This window comes from Peromyscus eremicus, chromosome 1 (genome assembly GCF_949786415.1).
Source record: "Peromyscus eremicus chromosome 1, PerEre_H2_v1, whole genome shotgun sequence".
NCBI classification, from domain to species: Eukaryota; Metazoa; Chordata; class Mammalia; order Rodentia; family Cricetidae; genus Peromyscus; species Peromyscus eremicus.
Window position 1 is genome coordinate 175,516,766 of NC_081416.1, and position 17,804 is coordinate 175,534,569.

General features: G+C 37.1%; 1 pseudogene; it reads right to left on the reverse strand.

The window, feature by feature from the left end:
• Positions 1–14,817: 14,817 nt before the first annotated feature.
• LOC131899159 (vomeronasal type-1 receptor 4-like) lies at positions 14,818–15,730 on the reverse strand (annotated as a pseudogene).
• Positions 15,731–17,804: the final 2,074 nt, after the last annotated feature.

The following is a 17,804-nucleotide window of genomic DNA, read 5'->3' on the forward strand; positions in this document are numbered from 1 at the left end:
AAGGTAGACACCAGGTTCAGAATGTTCTGGGTGACTCTGGATTCAGGGGAGTTTCTGATGGAACCATGAGTGCTGCGGATGTGTTGAACCCTCTTCTTATGTCTGTAAAGAATGACAATCATGGATCCACTGGACTAGGTCATGAGAACAGAAAAGAAGATCTCAGGGAACACCACCAATGCAGAATAAATTGAGCTACCCATGTCACCCATCCCTGCACTGCGGCAGTATTCAAAATCCCATTTTTTGGTCATGTTGTTGTGTTTATACTTGATGACCTGTTTGTATGCAAAATGAATGGAATTTATGATCATGTATGTCATCCAGAGGAGGAAAATATAGCAGCCAATTTTCTTTTCAAATTTGAATTTATGATTCTTCCAACAGAATTTACTGGGGCTAATGGTCATTGCCTGGAAGACACTCAGGAGGCAGATGGTGCCAAAGGACACACTCCTACCAAATCCTTGAAAGTACAACAGGAGCTTACATCCAAAATCGTCCAAAAAATGCCTAAATCCAAAAGCTGCCATTGTTTGGGGCACTCCTTCAGAAAGAATGATCAAGGCATTGGCTGTCAATAGGTGCATGAGAATCAAATCTGTGGGCTTTAATATGCATTTTCTGCAGTAAAGGACCAGATAGTAGAAAATTAGAGAGGAATTTCCCAGAATTCCAGTTGTAGTTTCTGATAAGAAAATAATTCTGAATGCCAGATTCCGGAAGCCCATTGTGTGATTTGGCATAATTTCCTTGTGAATATGAAACTGCTTTCCTTCTGCTCAAATAAATACTGACAAATATTTGCAGCCTGCAGTGGAGGAAGAAGCCTTTAATTGATGGGATTACTGAGAGACTGAAACAAAAGGTCTTTTAAGCTCAGGTGTTCAAGGCCAGTCTGTCCACTTAAACAGATCTCATCCTTAAAATTTGACAATACTTTCCATGTATGATACTTTGAGTCTGCACAATACCTCAGAGCATACATAAGTTGGAAGGAGAACCATCATGTTTTATAGAAGAAACATTCACAATGATGTGACATTGGCCCATGAGAGACAGTGAAATGTGACAGCCCATAGAACAAAATATATTGCAAGAATTCCAGAATATATTGATATTTTCTAGTCATAGTATAAAAGAAAACAACGTGAATAAAGTCAAGAAAAAATAAATATGTTATTGCATTATGTATATTTCATCTAAAAGTAAATTACATGGAATGAAATATTTATAATACCACTCAAAACATAGCTATGTAATTCTGACATTACAAAGGGTCTTTCATCTTGATGCAGGGTGAGCCATCTTTGGTTTAACCTGAAACTCACTCTCCCTTTTCTACTCCCTCCAGGAAAAGTCTCTTGGGAAAGTACCAACCATATTCTACAAAATGAGGGTTGAAATGCCCCAAATAACTGCATGTTTTAGCTTCTTTTAAACTGCTTGATTGCTTTACCCCCTACCCTCCGTGAAAAAGGTCAACAAGAATATACTTGTCCTGGTATGTTTGCCTTTAAATATTCCTTGTAAAATGAATTTGAGGCTTCACTGTGAGATGTTTTCTATATATATATATATATATATATATATATATATATATATATATATATATATATATAGTAAGCAGGTCCACTTTATTCAGACTCACAATTTAGACTTTTGTCATGCTGAGTGGACTTTATCCTGCAACAAACTAAAAGAAAAAAATTATTGAAAGCACAATATACATTAGAATGATGCTTTAAGTGACAACTTACATCATGTTAAGAAATGACTTTAGGAAATCATACCACATAGACATACATGTTAGCACATGCATGTCAGTGCTGGTAGAGGGATGGGAATATCTGATATGATGACATCTGACATACTGCACAACAGTTTGAAGTAAGGCAAAAATGCTACCATAAATGGAAAAGGATGACAACATCTGATGAATGATAGATAATGCGGGAAGGTTTAGAGTCTATATTGAAACAGTGTTTTGTAAAATCATGTACCAATCCTTAGTCTCAGTGTGGAAATCATAGGAAAGAAGGCAGTGGGTCAGAGAGTCTATCAGTTCAGTAAAGTCAAAGTTAGTTCTCAGCACACCATATGCTATTCATGTAGAAGAAAGTATCTAAAAGGCCCTTAATCAGGGTGAGATCTCCTTGAAGAACTAGGTAGAAGCAGCTGTGAATCAGTACCATGCTGAACAATGCAGTCCCATGAAATGACCAGTGCTCCAGACAATCATCAGCCACACAATGTCAGACAGCTGAACAATCAAGAACTGGAACAAAATTGTCCATGAGTCTTGGGATCTGAAGAAGTTAAAAAAAAACGGGGACATGGGCTGAGATCTTAAGAACTACAATATACTAGCACTATCCCTACTCAATGCATTGGCAATGTAGAACACTCTGTGGAATGACTAGAGCAGAAAATAGAAAGCATTCCATTAAGTGAAGTAAGACAGGCCCAGAAATATCAATACCACATATTCTGTCCCAATGTGATTTCACTATTTATAGGTGTTAGAAATATGTGTTTAAGGGGGATAATTGCATGTTGAGCCAATAAACTAGAAGAAAGCCCATAAAAGAGTTAAAAAGAGTCCCTTTGAAAGAGGCTGGAGAAGGTAAGAAACAGACCTGATATTAGAATAGAAAGAAATTGATGTACATGCAACAGATAAGCTGGAATAGGAGCAGAGAAATGGGGAGAGAAAAAATTGTTCAAACTAAAACACTAAATATGAAAAGCCTTAAAGAACTAACTACATATAAGGTAGTTAAAATAAAATAAAATATAAATCATGAACAAAAAATGAAGGAAAAAAGGATGAAAATACCAAGCTTTGACTTGTTTGAGATAATGTAAGAACTGTTAGTCTGTCAATGCCCCTCAGTCTAATTACAAACACTGCAAAACTGGTTACATCTGCTGAAGTAGAACAAACACAAGCCTACATGACAATCACTCCTGTCCTAAGAATAACTTCTGCTTTGTTATGGTTTCTATTGCTGTGAAGAGACATCTTGATGAGAGCACTTCTTACAAAGTAAAATATTTAATTTGGACTGGCTTATAGTTTCTGAGACTTAGTCCACTATCCTCATGGTGTGAGACATAGCAACATGCAGGCAAAAATGCTGCTGTAAATGCAGCAGAGAGTTCTACATCTTGACCTGCATTAGCAAGAAGTGAACTTACTCCCACAATGGGTATAGCCTGAGCCTATGAGACAGACCTCAAACATCAACCCACACAATCACACATACCTCCATCTAGACCACTCCTACTCTGACAATGCCACACCTCCTAATAATGCCACACTTTAGGCCAAATATTCAAAACATTAATCTATGGGTGTCATACTTATTCAAACCACTACACTACACTGCATGGCTCCCATTGTCTTATAACCACAATATAATGCAGAATGCACTCAGTTCAACTTCAAGAGTCCTCATAGTGTATCAGAATCTCAACAATGTTTTAAAGTCCAAAGATAAAATTCTCTACTGAGATTCATGCAGTTGCTTAACTGTAATCTCCTATTTAATTAAAATCAAAAACAGATCACATACTTCTAACATACACTGGAACATTAGAGAATAGGGAGGATAATAAGGTATTGGATGAGAGCAAGATTCAAAAACCTCATGGGCCAATATCAAATCCTTCATCTCCATGTCAAAATGCTTTTAGATCTCCAACTTCTTTCAGCATTATTGACTACAAATCACTCTCTGTCCCAGGGTGTTTCCACTGCCCCTTAGCAGCTCTGCTGGGCAGGTATACCACAGCTCTGGCATCTATAAAATATAGGATCTGTATAGAAATCCAGGATTCACCTTGACAGCTTTAGACAATGTTCTCTCCAGGCATCAAGGCTAGCACATACATTTAACATGATTGGCCTCAGCAGCTTTCCAGTCCATATCCACTGTCTTCTATGCTTGACTCCAACGCCAGAGCCACATGTTCTTAGCTGCCAAGTTCTGCTGCTTTCTGATGCTGGAAAATATACACCTTGTTTGATTGAAACTTTACCAGTTTTCTATTTTCCTCCATTTCCTTCACTCCTAATCTTAGATGATCTTAAACTTCCTCTGCATAACAGGCTGGCCTTGAAGTCAGAAATCTTTCAATTACATCTTAACAACTTTCTTTTTTTAATGGTTTCCTTCATTGCCTTAGCTTGGCTAATATAAAATATGACTTGTAGACCAGGCTGGCCACAAACTCAGAGATCCACAGACACCTGCCTTTAGAATCCTTGGATTAATGGTGGGCACAACCACACCAGGCTCTAGGGCTTTTTCATTTATGTTGTAAGAGTTGGAAATTGCCTGAGTGAGATCTTGCCCTGAGGTCATCTTTCCCATTATTTCCCTTCTTAATCTGTTCATCTCCTTGAACACAGGACTAAGCTCCATTCCACATCCTGGTGCTCCTTTCCACATCAAATTGCTTATTTTGTATTTTCCTTGCTCAGCTTGCTCCTTTTCATTGTAAATCTGCATAGGAGTAAACTCTAATAGATACAAGACAGTCAATAGTAGGCTGTTTTGAGAATTCCTTTGACAATGGAATTAACCCGAAAATTCTTCATTTCAGTCTCATGCAAACATTTCTGCCAAGGGCAAAGAGCACCCACATTCTTCACCAAAATATCACAAGACCAATATCTAGGACAAATACTAACATCCTTCCCCTCTGAACCCTCTTGAGTCAGGCCCTCACTTTTCAGATCATCCTTAGCTCTACTGTCTTCCATAATCCTATTAGAATGGTCCATTATACCTCACTTAAAGCATTGAAATGATTTTCTAGTCCATATTCCCAAAGTCTGTATTACTATAACAAAAACATAGTGGGCCATATCAGAACAATACCCCAATCACTGATAGCCCTTTCTGTCTTAGTCAGGATTTCTATTGCTGTGAAGAGAGCCCTTGACCACAGTTCTCATAACAAAAATATTTCATTGAGACTGCCTTACAGTTTAAGAGGATTAGTCCATCATCTTCATTGCAGAAAATATGGCAATGTGCCAACAGATATGGATCCAGAAAGGCAGCTGATAATTCTACATCTTAAGCCACAGGCAATGGAAAGTAAACTGAGTCCCACAATTGGTATAGCTTGAGAATAGAAAACCTCTCTACCTCCAACAAGGCCACCACTACTCCAACAATGCCACTCCCTTTAGTCCAGGCATTCAAATACATGCATCTCTGGAGAACATATCTACCTATGCTAACCCACACAACAATCAAAGTAATTTTTTGTGTCACTGAAGAAATTTGAAATTTACAATCCAGTAATATTCTTGGGACCATTACCTGCACATCATCCAGATGTGCTCACTAACAACCAATTTTCAGTTAAACAGCAGGCACATAATCGATTTCTATATGCATGGAGAATATTGAAAATCTTACACTATTGTTTTTTCATATGCCTAATGGTTTCAAATTGTTTCACTTGGGAAAATGCTGTGAAATGTATAACCTTTATAACCATGAATTTTAGTCCTTAAAGTGAAACAGTATGAATCACAAACAAAAGAAGAAAATGAGTGTGGTTTCAGATTGTTTTTTTAATGGAAGCTGACATTTGTGCATGAAACTCATGGAGTCAGTGTTTAATAACAATATTCCAACAAACACCATCTTATATTTGTGAACATTGATATTGACTCATATCGTAATTCATTCCGATGTTGATCAGAACAGTATCACAAACATGCTCTTTATACATGCTTTTGCTGCTGCATATGATGATCATATTGCTGAGATAGGAGACATATCTCTAGGAAATTGATAAAAATGGACCTACCCTGTTGCACCTGTGATGACAGAAAAATTACCAATGTCAACAAGATGCTTTATCCTATGACCATTTATCTATAGTCTTGGAGACACCTTGAATGAAAATGACCAAGATATATCTCTACCACATCCCGGACAATTGAGTATTTAAGGTTCTACCTTCATTAAGTGTATTGAAGTAGAAGAAATGTTAAAGAAAGGAAATACTGACCAATGACCACCACTGTATGAAACCATTCCATGCACAAATCTGTACAGTCACTCTGCCCAATTATGGTAATGAATATTTGCCTTCAAAGCCACAGTATTCTGCACATGAAAACATAGAAGTTACAGGTCACATCTCATGAACTCCAATATGCTCACTAGTAAATAGTCACTTAGTTTATTTGTTAAGAATTGAGCATGTAAGGACAATTAATTTTTATGATTTAAGTGCATATATTGCAGATAGCAGTGACAATTGATGAGTCACTGCTATCTTGTAAGTTTGACACCTTCCTTGATTTTTCTAACTGAATAATGTAGACACCGTCATGCCAAGACCATAGAAACGCTGAGGATAAACGACTCTCTAAATCCAACGTGTATATAGAAATTTAATGATCTTGGATAGTGTGACATAAACACAGTCACCTCAGTCTGTGATCATAAAGCCATGAGAGATGTTCTCAAACACATTTAAAGTTTAGGTTCCCAACCTGATATTTTCATTTGTTGGTGTTTTTGAGGTTTCTTTATCCGGTGTGGGCCAAACACTTTATTTCACCATATTTTTAAATGCTCATTCTTAACCATTTAGAACCCTACAGATCTATCAGTTTCACAGTGCAACACATGCTAAACATTCCTTTTGACCACATAGTAAGAGAATGTTGGCCTCTGAGATTTTGGTCTCTGCAAATTGCAATTTACATACAGAGGTACTGTAATTTACTTACAGAAGTAGATTCTTGCTGGTGTCAGGTCCAGATGAGGGATGGGTGAATGCAAAACTGGCAGCAGATAAATTAGACATGGTATACTTCTGAGTTTCATTTTACAAGAGATTGACAGAGAGAAAGCACCTCTCAGTATGATTCTTCCTACTCTGTCTGGCAACCCGTCTCTCTCACAGGCTTTATTTATACAAAAAATCATTACCTCTTGCACATCTTTTAGTCATCACTGATAAACCATAGGAAATCAGTTATCTTTTCCAAACATTTCCCTCAAGTTTTAACATCACTGATAAACAGAGTTATCATTTTTATTCATTAACTCCATAACCCAATTTTTAAGAATATAGAGGCATATGACAGTCCTTTCTCAGGCTTTTATCTCTGGTTGCTTCAAGACACTAGACCAAAACAAAATTCTCAAGCCAGCCCAGGCATACTGCTATGTCCCAAGACATGCATTATTAACTTTTAATGGTCAGAGTGCCCAGGAAAAAAATCCTCAGGCCAAAGCTATTGCAGTTATTATTCAAATTCTTGCCTGTACTATGTTCACATTTTTATCTTTGTAAATTTTGTTTGTATGTCTAATCCTGGCATTCTGTTCTTCCTTGGTCATGTGTCACCATAGGGGTGCTGCATGAGCTAACTTTTCTAAGAAAGAGAGATCCTGATGTTTCATACTTTTAGCATCATTCTACATCATTCCTTGCCCATAAGTATAAGTCTCTGTGTAGGGCAGAGATAACCTCAATTGTTACTACCACGTAATTGTCTGAGTGTATACTGGGACGAGGCTTGTAATCTGATCTATAGGCGACTCCTCTAGCCCACCAAATCTTGTTGACACAACCTCCAAGGCATAAGGAAGACCTTCAAGTAGATAAGGATATCTTCATTAAAGCAGGGAGAAATAGTATGTTCAAGACTGTTCTGGGAAAGCTTAGAAGCAGCATTCTTGGGAGAAGGCATAAATGATTTATAAGAAATTTTCCATCAATCCAATATCCCCAATTGTACAAATCTGAAAAGTGCCTCAAGTATGCAACAGGTGGAGATGAAAATAGGAGGTGGCATGGCAGCCATCATGGGGCTCAGCATTCCTGGATCATTGTCAAGCAGCTGTGCCGGCTTTATGACTTTTTCTGTTCTCATCAGATATGGCCGTGCCAGGCTCTCTTCCAATACATTTAAGGGTTCAATTACTATGCTTAAGATGCATATATGAAACTAAAATATCCCTAAATTGTATAGGCTTTTTTAACAGCTCATTCCCATTTTTCCAGACATAAAAACCTATTTTTTAAAATAGATTGAGCTTATAAAATCTCATGTTCTTATGAGAAAATAGATCATAAGACTAATGGATACTTCTACTTTTGTAACCAAACTTCCTTACTCTACTTAGAGAAATGACTAGGACATATACAAGAAAATATTTTAAAATAAGCCTCTATCTACACAGAAACAGTGTATATGACTTGTGAGTTTTGCCTTTATGATGTCTGGATGGAGAGGGTTAGTTCTGTATTTTAGTAGAGCTCTCAGGTGCAGACCAGGCTCCAATCACTCCAGTAACTATATAAAAAGCATCTACTTATTAATATTTATTCATAGTTATGGTGAATCTCTGAGCAACCCTAACCCATAAAAGAAGCAAGCTATGCTATGTGGAATTTTCAGTTTCATGGGCAATACTGAAATTGTCAAATAGAATAAGAATATATTCCCTAGGTTGTGACAGAGGTTGAAGAAAGTGGCATTATGTAATCCTATCTTGTTCCTATAAAAAATTGTTGAGGGTGGTGTTTGGCATCCTGGGAAAATATTTTGGCTTGATATTCTGTCTGTGTGGGGGAGGTGGCCATTTTCTATAGGTTTATTCAGTAATTTTGGTGAGACTGGCTCTACATTTCAAAACCCATCCACTGCTTCCCTTTTCACCATCACTCACTCCTCCTCAAAATCCATCCCTATTCTCCAGCTCCCTGGCTTGCCTTTGTGTCCTAACACCCAGCAGAGCAGAATGCAGACAATCTTCAGCATGTCCCTCTGCAGATCAATAGCATGTGAATCTTTCTAAGTGTTTGTGATGGAAATAAGGTTTATTCAGGGCTGACATCAATTCCCTCAGCGGGCAATGCCATGGTTACCTCCTATGACCTCATCTTGACCAGAAAGGAGATGAGTTCATGACATAACGATATATCAGTCACACTCTATCAGGAAATTCCTCCTATATGGAAACAGGCTGTCTGTCCTGTGACCACTGAGGTCCTATGCAGGCAGCATCAGCCATCACAGAATCTACTTTCACAAGTAAATCTTAAATTCTTCCCTCAGAATTATAGAAGCTAGGACAGTCTGCTGCATGCTATGTGAGTGCAGCTCTGAACTGGTCTTTTCCTTTCCCTAGAGACACAGCAAAAGGCAAATTTGTAAGCAGAGGAAATGATCCAGTATGTGTTTTAGAACAATAAGAGTTAAAGAAACCTGTACATGAGATGCTCTTACAGTCCTATTCCACTCTTCTTGAAACTATTTGCTATAGTTTTAGCTATAGGTCTGTACCAGAAAAAGGGACGTAAGACCTTTATGAGTGAAACAAAGTGTGACAGTGCTTATGGGTTCACAACTTCTCCCTTTCCCTTTGAAGAAATATCAGTCTGTATTCAGAAAGATGCTACAATGCACGGCATCAACAGTGAGCTAAAGGAGAAGATTTGTATAGACTTGAGCCACCCCTGCTTAAATGTACAAACTCTGGCTTCCAGAAGTTGATGGTTTTCTTTTTCCTAGTGCAAAGCTGAGTGTCCAGTAGGAATTAAGGGATATGATCACATTGTAAAGGAAAGCAATAGTAACAAGGATCTAATGTCATATTTATATATATAAAATGTAGAAAAGGCAGACATCGTTAGCAACCAATAGCAAGTAATTCTAATGGGGTTTCTCTCTCTGTACCAAATTTACATTTTCATAATTGAAGCTGACCGTTCACAGCAATGCTACTGTTTGAGTCTAACTGCTAGATATTATTTTGTCTTCTGTGTACTTCCTTGGACATATATACAGACAAAGAACATATTGCTGTCCCTTTTAATATGAAATATTATATATTGTAAATATTTATGTATGTTTAATTTAATTTGCAACATGTTTAGACAACTGTAGTATATTACTGATCATTTTCTAGGTGTGAATAATGGTACCTTAGTTATAAAAATATAGGTAAATTTCATGAGACTGCAATTCTGACTATGAGACTATTTTTACCTTTAATTATTTTAGTTTGTATGTAAAATTTATCTTCACATGACCAGCATTGTTGTCCTGGGGTTATTTTATTTTATACCTTCATAATACAGGTCTAAAAATATTTCAGGTTTCAACAGGATTCTTTGGTAACACAGGGAAGGAATTTATAAAATGGAACAAAGAAAAGAACAGCTAGATGAACAAATTTTCTTTATATTCAAACAAGAAATATTTGAAAAGGTGATGAATGGCAGTGTTGCATGTATTCCAAACACTGTAATCTCATTTGCTGCAGCTGTTCTCAGTCCAGTTAAGTCCTTTACCCTTGGTGGGATCTGGTGAATCTGGAGTTGGAATGATGGTGCAATGAGTAAAATGCCTGCCTCCAATCCTGAGAATTTCAGAGACTTACATGGTTGAAAGTCAGATAATACTCCTGTGAGCTGTTCACTAACTGTATCCATCTATCAGTGCTGCAACAAATTCAAATCAAATATTGATTGTGAGGCACTGTGCAACATGCCAACTCAAAGTGAAGGACACTATAGGGATGACCGTTCACCACAGTCTGCACACTTTTAAACTCAGGAAGCTTTGTCTGAAAATGACACACTTTCTAATTCCTCTAGATTGGAATGTACTTGTTGAAGGTGAACACAGTATTTAGAATGGCATGAAGAGAGTAGTCCTGCATGTCTATCAAGAGTTCTCTGGATCTCACATTAAGTGATAGTCACAGTAATATAACAGAATGTCATCCACAGACATGGCCATGGGGATCCTCTTCCTGTCTCAGAATGTACTGGGGACGTTGTTTAACTCAGCCTTGCTTTGCCGTTTCATTACTGATGTATTCTCTGGAATCAGAGCCAGGCCAAATGACCTAATTGTCAAACACCTGACCACGGCTAACTTCATAGTTCTTCTCTGTAAAGGAATCATTCAGAAAATGGCTGCTTTGGGTTAGACATATTTTCTACATAACATTGCATGTAAACTTGTTTTTTATAGAGTCGCCAGAGGAATATCCCTTGGATCCAAATCAATCTTAAATTTATTCCAGGTTATCTTGATCACCTCATGGACTGCCAAGTACAGTTCAAAGACAGAGACCCATCATCAGAAGTTCTGGCTGCCTATGCTGGCCCTGAAATTAATGGTAAATGACTTGATTCCTGTGCTTGTGACAGACATGAGGGATGGAAGAAACTGCACAGGGATTAGAAAGTTTCTATATTGTGGTATGGCCAAAGCTTAAAATCTAACCTACACATTATTTGTCATCTTATTCAGATCTTTGGATGTTATGTGTTTGGTAATCATGATGTGGTCCAATGTTTCTCTGGTGCTTTTCTTGCTGAAGCACAAGCAGAGGGTCCAAAACTTTTCAGAATTCTGTGCCGTTGGCCATCTCCTGTGACTAGAGCCACCTAAACCATGCTTGTCCTGGTGAGCAGTTTTGTGGTCTTTATTCAACTCCTGGCATCTTCACCATGTTTATGCTTTGTAAATGGAAACACTAGGTGGCTGGTCAATGCCAGTGCACCAACAGCTGCATGCTTCCCAACATTCTGTCCCTTTCTTATCATCAGACACTACACCTCAATTTCCAGGCTCTGATGGACTTGGTAATATCAAACAACAAATGTCAGAATTCAGAGTTCTAACATTTACACTGCAAATCCTATTCCCATTCTTTTGGTTCTGTCCATTTATTGTGCTTATCATGTAAGACTTAGCTATAAGCTTACATTTTCTAAAATTTCAACAGGAAAATGCCTATTGTCTGGTGAAAATATGAAAAGTGTTAGCAATTCTTTCTGGTAAGATCATTACCAATAGAAAAATGTCAACACCAGGACTACATGTATCACAGCAATTTATAATTCTCATGAGAGTGCATCTTAATCAATGACACATCATGTATGAGAGATGAATTTATATTCAAGAAGAAAGAAAAAATCACCATGAAAAAAGAAGGAAAGAAACAAAAGAAAAAAGTAAAGCTACAGGTAATTAATGAGCTCAGAAAGAGGAAAAATTAGTCTTCCCTGGGAATGAATCCATTAAATGTTAATCCAATACCAAGTCCTCAGCCATAAAAATATAAACATATGATCAACACTATGTGGATTTGAAGATTATAATTATCCATATATATAAATAAATTTAAAGAGTCTATGAATTTGGGAGGAAGCAAGGGAAAGTTGGAGTAGAGAATGGGAGGAAAGGAGGTAAATACAGTCCTCATATATAAAATTTTCAATATAACAGGGTGCCTATTTGATATAATAAAAGATGGGAAGAAAGATAATGAAACATATCAAAATCCAAATATAATAGAACATAGTATAATAGAACTTAGCAAAGAAGAGGAAACAAGGAGATAATGTTTGAATCTTAGATGGTCTTTTAATAAAAGACCCAGAGCCAGATATCCTGGTGAGAGCTAAAGGATCAGAGAAGCAGAGCAGCAGCCACTAGTGCTTACCTCTACAAAATCCTCAGCCTAAAGAGAGAGAGTTCCTGTATCCTCATGCCTTATATACCTTTCTTTGCTCTGCCATATTACTTCCTAGGATTAAAGGAGTGTGTGCTTCCCAAGCAAAGGCATGAGATCTCAAGTGCTGGCTAAAGGTGTGTGTCACCACTGCCTGGCTCTGTTTCACTCCTATACCGGATCAATTTCATGTAGCCCACTGTGGCCTTGAACTCAGAGAGAACCAGAAGGATCTATCTTTTATGTCTTCCAAACTTACATACTTTATATATCTTTAGTGAGTTTCTTTTCTGAATATGTTAACAAAGATAACAATAACTATCACTATATAATATTCTATTCCCTCAGAGATCCAAGAAGGAAATAATGTTACCTAAGAAAGCAAAGAGCAAGCAAGCAACTTCCAAAAAATTGTGAGTTATGACAAATAACTGGCTGCCTGGACAGTCACCCAAGAACTCTCTGCAATGTTGGAGTGTTCATCTTTGGCCTACAGACCTAGAATATCTGACAGATTCCTGTGAAGTAGGATTTTTTAAGGGGCCTTCCTACCTTGTCTTGGCAAGGACTGGCAGTCCTTCAATTTGTGTCCTGCTTGTCCATTTTGGACAGCATACTGTCAGTCATTGAGGCAAGGACACTTTCTCGCCCAGTGGCTAACATACCACAAAGAAAGTAAACTCCATATGGAGTTTCTTTGATGCCCATTATCTTCTCTGAAGTAGATTGGTGCTGCCAGGAGAAGACATGTCTCATTTTCATAAACAAAAAACAATCTACATTATTAAAACATCTTAAATGCCATATTGTGTAGATCTCTGAAGTGTTTGAAGATGACATGTTTATCTAAAATATATTTCTGTTTGACTTTGAAAATATACCTAATGTGACTTCAATTGTAATAGGTGAGTGCCTAAATACAACTTGTATTTCTTTATATCCTAATTAGTAGGTAATAATAATTTTCAAGGGCTAGCAATTTGCATTACATTTTTAATTGTGCTGTATAGGTCCAATACCTTGAACAAGATTAGAAGTATGTGTACAGTATTTTCTAACAAAATCAACTCAAATTTGTATCAATGTACATAATTTGTATACAATATACAAAAATCTAATCCAATATAAAATATTAAAAACTAGTAGCTGCTTTCTAGAAGTAGATTCAATATTCTACTTTTTATCTTATCCTATCTATATGATAAGTGACCTGGCTGTATATTATCCCTCATAATTCCATCAATTTTCCTGCACATTTTGTGATTTCATCTTTACTGTAGTCAAATTATATTCCATTTTGTATATGTACACAAATGTAATTATCAATTTGTCCGTGTATGGATATGTAAGTGGTCCACATTTGCTTTTGATAATAAATAGAGCAGTAATGGAAATAGAATTACAAATGTCTCTGGGGAATGATATGGCGTTCTCTGGGTATATGCCCAGGAACAAAATGCTGGGACAAATAGTTGTTCCTTTTTCTGTTTATTTGAGAAACAACAAAATGATTTCTATTATGTATGTTTTAAATTCTATCAAACTCTTTTGGTGAGGCCAGCACTACACTGATGCCAAACCAGACGAAGACAGGACAACAGTAAAGGAAATTACAAGTCAATATCTCTGATAAGTCTAAAATTCTCTATGAAATACTAGCAAACCAAATTCAGAATTACCCCAAAACCATCAGTCATTTTTAATTGATTTTTGTATAGATATTAATCCTATTTTCTTATGTTGGTACAGAGCACACCAGTTAAAATGGGACAAGCGCACCCTGTCCCATTTTCATGGCCATGCCCTATTTCCATCTTGGTGCACTTAGAATATAGGAAAGAGACCTACCTGTGAAATCACCAAGCAGCCAAGATTCCCAGACAGAATGAAAGCCACATAAAAGATATTCTATTGGCAGCTTTTGGCTGGCTCCTTAGTGTATCAGGTGGACTTCAGGGAACACTCCTGCAGACAGAATGATCAAGGCATTGGCTGCCATTAGGTGCATGAGAATCAAATCTGTGGACTTTAATGTGCATTCTCTACAGTAAAGGATGAGATAGTAGAAAATTAGAGAGGGAAGACTCTCAGCCCTTCAAGTAGAAGAGTACAATGGGCCTCACACATTAGGATTTGATCCTGCAGGCTGCTATTTAATCACCTAACAAATGGCCATAATCAATTCAGCTACTCCTAAAAAGACAAAAATTTACCAATTTAAATTCCTGTATTGACCTTTTGAGTGTGAAAGGTGTGTAAACAACTAAGTACCAAGCAAAACATATTTCCACAGTTAAAATGAGATTACATTCTTTTTATTCCTGATCCAGAACAAACAGTGCTTGGATACAATAGAGTAATGATCCATGAAAATAAAAGGGTACAAAAGATGGAAAACAGAGAGAATTTAAGCGATTGATGTTTATCAGCCACCAATTTTGATAATACAAAAGACTAATGAAGCCTCTTAAGATGGAGAAGAAAGTATTAAAAGCCAGAAAGGTAGATACTAGGATCAGAAAGTTCTTGGTGACTCTGGATTCAGGGGAATTTCTGCTAGAACCATGAGTGCTACGGATGTGTTGGACCCTCTGTTTATGTCTGTAAAGAATGACAATCATGGATCCACTAGACCAGGCCATGAACACAGAAAAGAAGACTACAGGGAACACCACCACGGCTGCATAGAGATATTCAGAAATTTCATATTGAACTACGATGGAACAGTATTCAAAGTCTCATCTTCTTGTCACATTTTTGCTATTCCTGTTGACAAATGTGTATGCAATAGGAATGAAATTTATCAACATGTACAGGATCCAGAAGAGGTAAATGTGACAGCCAACGTTCTTCTCAACTTTCACTTTTTGATCCTTCCAACAGGACTTCCTGGGACTAATGGTCAAGGCCTGAAACACACTCAAGAGGCAGATGATGCCAGTGGACACACTCCTGACAAATGCTTGAATGTACAATAGGAGCCTGCATTCAAAATCATCCAAGAAATGTTTAAGTCCCCATACTGCCATTGTTTGGGGCACTCCTGCAGAGAGAATGATCAAGGCATTGGCTGCCATTAGGTGCATGAGAATCAAATCTGTGGGCTTTAATGTGCATTCTCTACAGTAAAGGATGAGATAGTAGAAAATTAGAGAGGAGTTTCCCAACATTCCAGATGAAATTTGTGATAAGAAAAGAATTCTCATTGCCGTATTCCAGAAGTCCATTATGTGATTTGGTACAATTACCTTCAGAATATAGACACACAATTCATCTGGTCAGAAAAATACTGACAAATATTTACAACCTGCAGTGGAGGTAAAGCCTTTAATTGATTGGACTACTGGAAGACTGAAACAAAAGTACTTTGAAGCTAAGGTGTTCAAGGCCAGTCTGAACACTTAAACAGACCTCTTCCTCAAAAGTTTGACAAGTTTAGTTACTTTCCATGTATGTCAATCACTATGAGAATGAGCAATAACTCAGGATGTCCATAACGATGGAATGAGAGCCAACAAGTTTCATAGAAAATGAAACATTCACGATGATGTGACATGGGCCCATGAGAGACAGTGAAAAATGACAGCCCATAGAACAAATATAATGCAAGATTTTCCGAATATCTTGATATTTTCTAGTCATGGCATAAAAGAAAACAATTTCAATAATGTTGACACAAATTAAATATATCAATGCTTAATGTTTATCTCATCTAAAAATAGAAGATTATAGAGTGAGGTAACTATAATACCACAAAGAACATGTCTATGGTCTTTTGACGTGGCCAGAGTTCCCTCAGCTCATCCTGACTCAGGTGGAGCTATCTTTTGTTTAAGCTGATACTAACTCTCCCTTTTCTACTTCCTCTATGAAAAGTCTCTTGGAAAGTACTCAACTCTGTTCTACAAAATGGGAGTCAAAGTGCCCCACAAAACTGAATGTTTTTAACTTCTTTTAAGTGCTTGATTGCTTTATCCACACAAATCCCTGACAACAGCAAATCAGTTATAAGTGTTCTGGTATGTTTGCCTTTAAAACATCTGAAAAATGAATTTCAATCTTCACTGTGCGAAGTGTTTTTCCTCCATGTAGTAACCAAATCCACTTAATACAGAATCTCATTTTGGACTTTGTTCATGCTGCGTTGTCTTTGGGCCTTTACCCTACAATAGTCTTAGATAAGGAAAAATTATTAAAAGCACAAAATGCATTAGAATGAGTCTTTAAGTGACAACTGACATCACTTTCAGACATGTATTCATAAAATTCATAAAACATAGACAAACACACGTATGCGCACACTTTCTGGGCTGTTAGAGAGAAGTGGGTATCAGATGTGATAAAATCTCAAAGAATACACAACAGCATAGTGTAAGGCAAAAAAAAACACTACCATAAATGGCAAGGAGAAGTACAATATATTATGAATGATGGCTACTGGAATAATATTCTGTGCCTCAGTTGAAACTGTGTATGGGATAATCATGTACCCCTCCATTGGCTGAGAGAGAAAATGATAGTAAAAAAAAGCAATATGTTAGACAGTCCATCAGTGAAGTGATGTCAGAGTAAACTCTCAGCAAACCATACTCTCTTCCTGTGGGAGAAGGTGTCTGAAATCCTCTTAGGTAGCTGAGATTACCTTGAAGAAGTAGGCAGAAACATCTGTAAATCAATACCAAGCTGAACCATACAGTCCCAGATAAGGCAGAATTGCTCCATGTAATCATCAGCCATGCAACGACATTCAACTAAACAATCAAGAACTGGAATAAAATTGGGTAAGATTCTTGGGACCTGAAAAAGTTAAAATAAACTGGATATAAGAGCTATAACATTAAGAACTACTAGATACTAGCAGTACACACTTTCCATTCACTTGTATTGTGGAACACCCTAGGGGATGGCTACAGCAGAATATAGAAAGCATTCTATTCAGTGAGGTAGGACAGTCCCAGTAAGGTAACTGGCGTATTATCTCTCTCAACGTGGTTTCATTAGTTATAGGCGTAAGAAACACATGTTTATGTGGAACAAACGTATGTTGATCCCAACAAACTAGAATTGGGTCATAAGAGAGTTAAAAAGAGTCTACATGAGAGAGGCTGTGGAAGGAAAGAAAGCACAAAAGGTCTGAGAACAGAAGGAACATAATGTGCATGCAATGGATAAGATGGAAAAGGAGCAGTGAGATGCGGAGAGGAAGGATTGTTTCAACTAAAACATTAAATATGAAGAAGCCTTAAAGAAACTGGGTACATTGAAGCTAACTAAAAATAA